This window comes from Amblyomma mixtum, chromosome 8 (assembly GCF_055824585.1).
Source record: "Amblyomma mixtum isolate Tamu chromosome 8, ASM5582458v1, whole genome shotgun sequence".
NCBI lineage: Eukaryota > Metazoa > Arthropoda > Arachnida > Ixodida > Ixodidae > Amblyomma > Amblyomma mixtum.
Genome location: NC_143019.1, coordinates 34,118,874 through 34,128,744, shown reverse-complemented (window position 1 = coordinate 34,128,744; position 9,871 = coordinate 34,118,874).

Below are 9,871 nucleotides of genomic sequence, written 5' to 3'. Positions count from 1 at the left end.
CCGAATGCCTGGTAAGGACCTGGATACATCTTGAACCTAAGCGTTACGTTCTGAGCCCGAAGTGCTGCGTATATTATGCTGCGCTGAAGACTGCGGCACATTTGCCTCGCGCCGCCATCCCCGTCTTTTGAAGGGAAACTAGCGAGTGTAATTACTTCACCTGCGGGTGGTAAAATGGAACCAGGGCTTCCTTTGATTTCCTTAAGTGGACACATTCGCGAGAAGATAGAAACACCACGCAAAGCTAGACGCCCGCTCCCAGCGGCTCCTACGTCAAAAAACCTCGGACTACCACCGCACAGTGAGAAGCCTGTACTGAGCGCCGCTAATTCTTCATTATGCAGGATTGCGCGACCGTCGTGAAATACAATCTAATCTGCAAAATAAGGCAAGTCGTACTTGCCTAAAAAGTGTCGAACGCAAAGAGCCTTGTCTTCGTAAACGCCGGCGACTACAACTACGGTTCGAACGTTGTGCATTCGGTTCGCGGCGAGAGCTTTTTCAAATTCTTTGCTGCGGCCCCTAAAGGATGTCGCCTTTCCAGGATAAGCACGCATCAGCAAATCGTCATCGGGATCCCTCTGTGTACCGCATGTAAGGAAGGCCAAGGCATCCTTCGTGAGGACTGCGTTTTCAAGAAGAGAGGATGCCCATCTGACAAGCTCGCCCGAATGGCACGGCTCCGGCGCGTAGCCAACACAAGGGCCCTTCGGAAATGCTCCCGTGGTTCCAGATACCAATGTAAGGAGCAACGCTAATTTGGCAGCGTAGAAGTTTTTCGTTCGAAGTGTTGCTTGCGTTTCAGTCATGGTGACGTATATGGCGGTTTTTATGCGCTGAACCTGGAAGAGATAAAGCAGGACATGATCAGCCGAGTTTACCGCTAATTACCGAGCACAAATGTCGTCATTCTACGCGTCTGCTGAAGATAATGTTTTGAGCCATTATCTGATAGGGAGGTTAGTCCTTTTCACGAAGAAGATGTACCGGTGGTCTGTCTGCAAGAGCTGCTGCATACAGCTCCCCCATGAAACTTAAAACACGCGAATGGGATTCATTTTGACCAATGCTGGGAACACCAACTTCTCCCAGAAAGCAGAATCTTCCTAGAAAAAAAAAGCTGTATTTACAATCTAGCCTTCTCACAATATACCTACTATTCATGCTCCGCCATAGAGGAGAGCAGTTTCAAAAGATGTTGCCATTACAGAGGCGTTTTTCGTGTTAAATATGGGCACCGTTTTCTTCTTAAGAACAACAACGGTTAGAGTAATATCGACTATTAAAAAGTTGCTACTTGCTCCGAGGTGTGAGAAACTCATTGAGATTATCCAGGTTAAACAACGGGTTATGGGACCAGCGCAAAGAAGATGCACGAGAAGTTATAACCTCGACGCACGCACCTTTTTCTGGATTCGATACATGTTTTGACTTGATGACTGACGAAGCCTTCGGGCACTGACCCCTTGCCAATTCAGATGCGAGTTCCTTCAAGAAGCAACCGCCAAAGGCGCATCAGTTCACCCGCCTTGCAAGTTGGACCTGCGAAAAAAGGCTCTGGCTTAAAAGCGAAACGCACATCTTTCGTCGTCACATCTATTAATGAAACTAAAATTTCGCTTTTTGGCTTTAAAAGCTTACAGTTATAGCGATTTTTCCTATCCTTTAGCAACTAACTTAAAGAGGGTGAAAAAGGTAAAATACTATTTGCCAGAAAGAATATTTTTGAGAATATACCACCGCAGAGGGCCCACTCTTAGGAAAAATTGTTGTCAGAGCAAGGGACTGAAATCGTGGCCCAAAACCGGGGTAACTCCACCTGAGCGACTTCCATCGTTAAAGGAAAGACGCCTCAGCCCAGTAAAGCTAAAAGTTCGACCTAAGTAATTAGTGTATTCTGTAAGAAGTTAAGGTTTTCCTTGAAGTTCTATAGCATGAAGACCTTGCAGCGAATTCATTGGCTTGTGTTTCGTACGATATTCACTCCGATTTTGAAATCATCGCGTTCAATTTCACTGACTTTCTGCATTGATATTCATGAGGAGCTGCAAAGAACTCACCCGTGAATTAATAAAATAGTGGTGACTATCGTGAAGCGACTTTGTGAAGGTTCTTACAGCATACGCCCAGTCGAGAGAACGTTAAAGAGGCGAATACTGGAGCCAGTGATGGAGCAACAAAATAGTGTGTACACCTTCGTTGCTGGGATAGCATTGGTTGCCAGGAAACAAGCTTCTAACGCGGGCCAATAAGGCAATGCGGCGCAATGCTCCCAAAAAGATAATGGAATGCCCTTGAGCACTCTCAAGTCTCAATGTCGATACTTGCACTTAATGTGATGGCGTTACCTAATTAGCTAAGATGACACAAACCATCGACCCTTGTGACGGCGCCACAAACGAACGAACTGAATAAAAGTAATACTTTCACTCCGGATTTATTTGCTTTCCTACGCTTGCATGGGCTCATTTCCCAGTGACCGTATTTCCCCCTGAGATCCTATCTACTGCAAAGCAGTTCCTTTCAGTGTGTACCACCACAGAAAGCTTTCGATTAGAAGTTAAACTGAGTTTTCTTGTTTACAACAAAAGCATCATCTTCTCAGGTTTTAAAATGGGAATTACGCTTGAAATGGCTACAAACATGTTGTGGCGTGTCCTCTAGATATGGCTTTAGTTGACAGAAAGTTCTCCCTCTTTGCCACTTTGTCGTTTTGCTTCAGACGAAAAAGTCAGCCCACCGGGGCTGTTTCCTTTTTGCAACTGCAGTGGTGTTCGGTTCAGCCCATCATTGCAGTTTCGTCACGGTTACCTGAATGGATTAGTAAGCAAGCACGCATTTGCATGCGCACTGTTCCTTAAAAATGACGACCGCAAAGCTGTTCTTCTTTCAATTTTTTGCAAACAAAAGTGGCTCTTTTTGAGGCGACTGCAACGAGACCGTTTGGTCGCAAAATATTAGCGCATTAGGTGTGTTGGCATAGTCTCTTAAATAAAACCGGCGGGACTGACGTCGGCGTCTGTGTCTTGAGCTCCTGGTTCTTCAGTGCCTGCCACAAAAACTACACAAACATCAATTCGCGATTCCGGCGAAGTGGCTGCGCATGTGCAACCAAAAAATTAAAGCGGATCTTTTAACAAATAAATAAACAACGTATGACAAGAAGAACTGATAACCACTGCATTTTCTGCGCAGCGATGCTTTCCCTAGTGCTGTCGAACTATGTCGAACTATCTGTCGAACTTGGAGTTATTAAAACTGAAAGCAGCAATTATTCACATCCAATACCATCTTCTCCGAACTCAGATGTTTTTTTTATTGTTTTCACCTAATCCATGCATGTCTGTAGTGCAACCTTCACGCTTTCTTTGTTTCCGATTCATTTCCGCAAAAAGTTACTGGCCGATTTGGTTGTGTCAAACATCTCTAAGCGCAAGCACTAATAAAGTTTCATCTTTTGGTGGTTACAGTGGAGTGGATGTTCGTCTTTCGTACATTTCCAGGATGACAAATGGTGCTAACTGACCCTATTTTACGTGTCCATCACGAACGGGGTGAATGCAAAGTCTCTCCCCTTGCACCTACTAATTATGAAGCTTCCTCTCTTGTAACATCATCTTCCCTTCCTATATATATATATATATATATATATATATATATATATATATATATATATATATATATATACAGGGTCTGTTCTGAAAGTAGTAGGACTTGTTTTTTCGTGGGCGAACGGGCGGACGAGAAGTGGTCTGCGCGTGCAGGATCGTTTAAGGGGGATATTGGGAATGCTGGGGAAAATCGGCAGTAGGCTCTCGGCCGTTGAAGAGAGGTGGTCGCTTGTACTGTGAACCCCTGTCGAAACGTCTCGTCAAGCCGAATCGTCGAGCGTTTACTGGATCAGCGATACGCGATAAAATTTTGAGTAAATCTTGGTAAAACGGGCAAAGAGACTCACAACACGATTAAGGAGGCCTACGGTGACGCTTCCATGGGTAGACCAGGTGTTTTTTGAGTGGCACAAGCTGTTCCGAGAAGGTAAGGAAAGAGTGGAGGAAGACGACCGCTCCAGACGCCCTTCGGCCAGCAAGACCAACGAAAATGTGTAGCGAGTGAAACATTTACTTAACAGTGATCGTAGAATGAGTATCAGAATGATTGCTGATGACTTGAGCATTCCTGAAATCCAAGTTTTTGAGATCGTGACAGAAAACTTATCCATGAGGAAAGCGTGCGCGAAGTTGGTGCCGGGAGTGTTGTCAGAGGAGGAAAAGGCCAACCGGTGAATGAGGACCCCGATTTTTTGCCCAGCACAAGACGGCAACGCTGCCTCAGCCCCCCTACAGCCTCGACTTGGCCCCGCCAGACTTTTTTCTATTCCTGAGAATAAAATCGACGCTCGAGGGGAAACATCACGGATCGGTATAGGTGGTTCAACAGGCCGTGACGAGGGAGCTAAACAGCATTCCGGTCCAGGCGTTCCTGGAGGCGTACGAAAACTGTAAAACTCATTGGCAGCAGCGTGTAGGTGCGGAAGGGTGCTACCTTGAAAAATTGTAATCGTTTGTACTATTCTCTTGAATAAATTTTGTTTAAAAAAATGAGTCCTACTACTTTCAGAACAGACCATGTATATCTTAAACTACTTCGGCATGAGCTCTAGCTGACAAAGTTTACACCAGAGCTTTATTGTGCAGAACAAACGGTGCGAGATGTAAGTTTACTGCCCTAATAAAAACAGAGAGGCACGACCATGAAGAGCTCATTATGTTTTCATGGCCTGGAAGTCTGACTCCGCTCTGTGATGATCAGTGCAATAACCAATTAATATCCGCGTCGTAAATAACGTAGACGTACGCAGTGGGGCATTATTTTCACCATTCAGTTCAGGGCGGGGTCACATTAGTGCATTACAGTTTGTGTCAAAGTTGCAAGGACCCAAGCGTATGCATCTCTTGGGTTCCATAGTTTGTGCCCGATGGCCCGTTCCTAGTGGATTTCAACTACTATGTAAATAGTGAAAAGTTATATCAATGTCCTAAACGATGTAAGCTTTTATTATATATCAAACATCTTCATGAATATGTGGTTTCAAAAATGCAATGCTTTTTTTCTTCACATGAAGAAAACAGGACTGGAAGCGATAAATGATGAAATCAGGTAACGAAGCTTCGGAATATCGCTCGTCCCTCGAGGCGCTTTTGTCGCATGTTACCTCTTTAATATGTTTAAATTCGATTACCCAATAAAGCGGCGTGCCTCAATCTTAGTGATTTCAATCCATCTAAGCGGGAAATTCGCGATTCTCCTCGATGTCCACTTCTATTTGAGTCCAACCAAAGTGACGAAGTTACATATCCTGAAACCCGCACACTGAATTTCACAAGTGTCAATACTTTTAATTTACACAAGGAAGGGGAATGCTTGATTTAAAAGGAACACTAAACAGGAGTGCAAAGACAGGCTAGGCAATGCTACTAGGGCGAATGAATAGCAATTATGACATTTTTACTGAAGGCAAAACTTTTGTAAGCCACATAACTGCGTAAAAGACAGCTACATGTGGCTCCGCCACCGGAAGACTGATGCAGCGGCGAAGGTGGGCAGTAACATTGGAAATATAGGAAAGCAGCATGGCGAGCCGAGCCGACAGTATGATGGGTCTGCTAATACTGCTATCTAACTGCTATCTAATACTTCTGTCGTACTAATATAGACGCAATCTCGCACACTGTGAACTGCAGAATGCAGTCTTTATCAAATAATACTACTGTCGAACTAATATCGTCACCAGACGTCCCGATGAACCAGCCAAGCAAAACGATGCGCCTACAGAGACTGAAAGCCCTGGGCTAACGCCACAGACGGTCAAAACCTCGTTTTAAACTGCAGCACACTCTCACGATGATGATGATGATGATGATGTCCTCGGGCTGAATGGCACATACCCACGGCGGGGGATTGGCCAGGGTGCATAGCGGATACACCCTGGCCAATCACGCTGTGCATTGCGCATCGTTGTCTTCTACTAATACTACGATCTAACTATCATCGTCGCCAGACCCGCCGACGACGAAGCAAAGCAAAACAATGTGCCTACAGAGCCGGAGACACAGACAGAATTGCGCTCAAAGTTCGCATTAGGGAAAATCGTAATCGTCCTTCGAATTTGTTTTCCTTTTGTTCACCATCGAATCGTTGTTCGCTGTTGCACCTTCCATATAGAATATTATCCGCTTTGCACTGTATTCTTAACGTTCTTATTCGGCTTGCTTTTGTTTTTTGTTCTGCATTATTTACTGAATTGATTTACCTTTTTTTTTCTTCTTCATGGCCTTTGCCTAGCATTTTCTCCGTCGCATTGTTCTCGTTCCGCTGTTTTATGAGCTTGGTGTTTGTTACTTTTTGCTCCGAACTAAGTATTGACATGTTTTATATTTAATGCGGCTCTTTGACCTTGCACTGTTTTTCTTGTGACCCACTCCTGTATGAGCCTGTGAAGGCTAACAGTGTTTATTAATTAGTCATAAAAATTTGCCTCATTAAAGGAAAAGGTTTCCTATCCGGGGTCATCACGCACGCAGTCTAGACGCCGCAGCACGCAGTACATGAGACTGTTTAAAAATGCTAAAGAAATCCTGTTGCACAGCCTGTTGCGTAAAAAAAAAAATCATTGTTAAGGCTTGATGTATATCATGGAACAAAAATACCACAAAAAAAAACTCAATGAGACATGAGCACTCAAAAGGAATGATCGTAAGAAGCTTGAAGCTTACATTCTAAGATGGCACTCTTGTTTTCAAATTGTGCCTTCCTGGGACGAAAATAAGGAATATTTTCACGATTTTCCTCGAATCGACCACAGGCTGCGACAACGGCGTAGGTCGACGTAGTCTCATCTGTTGCTCAAGTGTTTCTCCGGATCATTACGACGTTTTTTTTTTTTAGTTTTCGGGTTAAAATATATCTTAACTGCGCTGTTACATGCATGTTTGCTCGCTAAGGAGCGAGCAGAGCCACTAATGCATCGAATTCGGCCCTTAAAGTCCTGTTTCCATCAGACGGAGAAAGCGTTCGCTGAGCATGTGGCCGGATCATAAAAAAAAAAAATACAGGTTTCCAGGCTCCGTGTTGGCAGCGGTTTCTCCAAGGAGTCTAATAGAACCAAAATGAAACCACGTGGGGGCAAGGACCAAAAGAAAGGGGTCATGGAAGCAGGAAGATTGCCGCCATCCCTCACATTCATGGAATTATCACACAGTCTTAAGAAGGTTGCTTGCACTATCTCGTTGACATTGTTTTCAGCAAAAAAAAACCTAGCGAGAGTCTCCTGCTATTGAAAAATTTGACTCACGGTGGGAATGAATGAATGAATGAATGAATGAATGAATGAATGAATGAATGAATGAATGAATGAATGAATGAATGAATGAATGAATGAATGAATGAATGAATTGGTTTATGGGGATTAACGTCCCAAAGCGACGAAGGCTATGAGAGACGCCGTAGTGGAGGGCTCCGGAAATTTCGACCACCTGGGGTTCTTTAACGTGCAGTGACATCGCACAGCACACGGTCCCCTAGAATTTCGCCTCCATCGAAATTCAACCTCCGCGGCTGGGATTGAACCCGCGTCTTTCGGGTCAGCAGCTGGGCACCATATCCACTGTGCTATCGCGGCGGCGAATGAATGAATGAATGAATGAATGAATGAATGAATGAATGAATGAATGAATGAATGAATGAATGAATGAATGAATGAATGAATGAATGAATGAATGAATGAATGTGGTTTAAACCACTGCGCTCCGTTTGTGGATTGTGTTTGCGGGGTGGTTTGTACTATTCCTTTGGCATGCGGGCCTAATTACACGGAACAGCCCGGCCGTTGTCTGAATGTGCGCATTTGAGAATACGAAATCTCGCTTGGCGGTGGTCCGAGGCCGCATCTGACCGAATATGTAAAGAGCCACATATGAGCACCGTTATTTCGAAAAACACGCGGTCTTTGGATGCCCAAACACAAGACAGCCCAGCAGGACATAATGGAAGCTTTCGGAATATGAAATTTCACCGATAAATGTGTAAGTCGTAGTTCTTGTTGCTGGACGCAGTGTTCTGCTATCTTAACAAAAACATCTCACCCTTGTGATCGTTTTCAACTCGGCGTGCTGTATCATGTGTTGTTTTCCTTGTCTATCCTTGCACCGCCTTTCTTCAATACAATGTACATAAATAAAATTTGTTTAGTTGATAGCGAGCACTTCGTGTTGTCCTTTCTTTTTGTGAGTGTTCGTCTTTTTGAAGAGCCATCCACAATGTTTCGCCTGACAATAGGCGTTGTCTGAAAGAAAAGTTATTTCAGTAGTTCGTTTGACATCCGGTGCGCAGTATATTGAAATTAGGTGTAGTTAGCATAGTCGGTGCGTATTCATGAAACGCCGAAAGAATTAAGAAGAGACCAAGATTTCGCAAACGGGCATTCGCAACAGACCTTTAAATCACAAATTCTCACAAACGTGTACTGCACTGTAAAAACCCAAGAAGACGACTCATTTGTTATCCATTGCTTGACAACTCGGACGGATAGCTAGCCCATGTTTTACCAGCTTTATCGATAATACACGCCTCAGTTTTTTCCCGCGCGAACCAGTCATGGTGCTGGAGAAGTACTGCTGCATTTTCAAAAAGCGGCAGGCAACAACAAACAGTTAAGTCGCACAAAGGATAGTGTTTTTTTAGTTACAGAAGCGCTCTTGAGCCCCTGTATTTTATGAAGAGACAGCTAAGACAGCACTACTATTCAAGTGCCGCAATTTTTTGGCGCGGGTGGCTTCTTTATCTTTTCTCTCTTCAATAAAACCTGGCGCCTGTTTTGCTTGGGTGTGGTGCATTTTCAAGAGAATTTCTGAGCAAAACATAACTTACTGTAGTAAGCGCTTGCGTCAACTAAATTTCTTCCTGTTTGTCTTTTTGGCGCTTCTTAAATGTAAGCAATCTATTATTTTGGGCAACCTTGCCTGTCATTTTTCGAATCTTTCTTCATCGCGACTGCACGTGCGGTGGTTCGCCAGCATACGCGTCAAGCATAGAAAAGGACAACAACAACAACAACACTCCGTGTACAGTCAGAGACAAAAGTCTCCGGACCACGTGTTCCTCTAACGAAGCCGACAGCTCTGCTGTTAGTGGGCGGCTGGAGACCACACTTGTGGAGGTAAAAGGTAAATTTTTGTTCTTTCATCTGCACAAGTGCGGTCTCCAGCCGCTGTCTAATAGTATAGCTATAAGCTTCGTTTGAGAAACACGTGGTCCGGAGACTTTTGTCCCTGACTGTACATGAGTGCGTTTGTATCCGCTATGCACGAATATCTTTCGCTGTATTTCTTTTTTGTTCCTCTTGTTTGCTTGTTCTTTTTTTTGTTTGCGCAACTTACCCTATCATTCACTGCGTGTTACAGCCGTTGATCCGCCTCTTCGAAACCGACATCTCCGAGGGAAAGGAAGAAGACAGAAAAATCCAAGAACAAGGTATGCGTTCCCATTACTTTATGATTATTTGAGCTGCTGTTTCTCTGCCCCCGAAGGAGGAGAAGAATTTCCGTCCAGGTCCGCCTTCCTCAAAGCGATGTATGTTGTTCGAGCTCTTTTCCGGCATTTAGTTTATTTTGAATCGTCCGCGCATCCTGTTTCTTATTTCCATGTTCGGGACTGCTGCTCGCTCTGCACTGTGTGCCTTAATGACCCTGCAACGCCGTCTCGCACGCCAACCCCTGAAACGGAGCGATAACATCGCCTCTGCCTCTCGGTCGCGGGGCAACTTTTAGATTATCATTTTGGAAAGCCTCGTTTTAACGCTTCCAAAACCAGT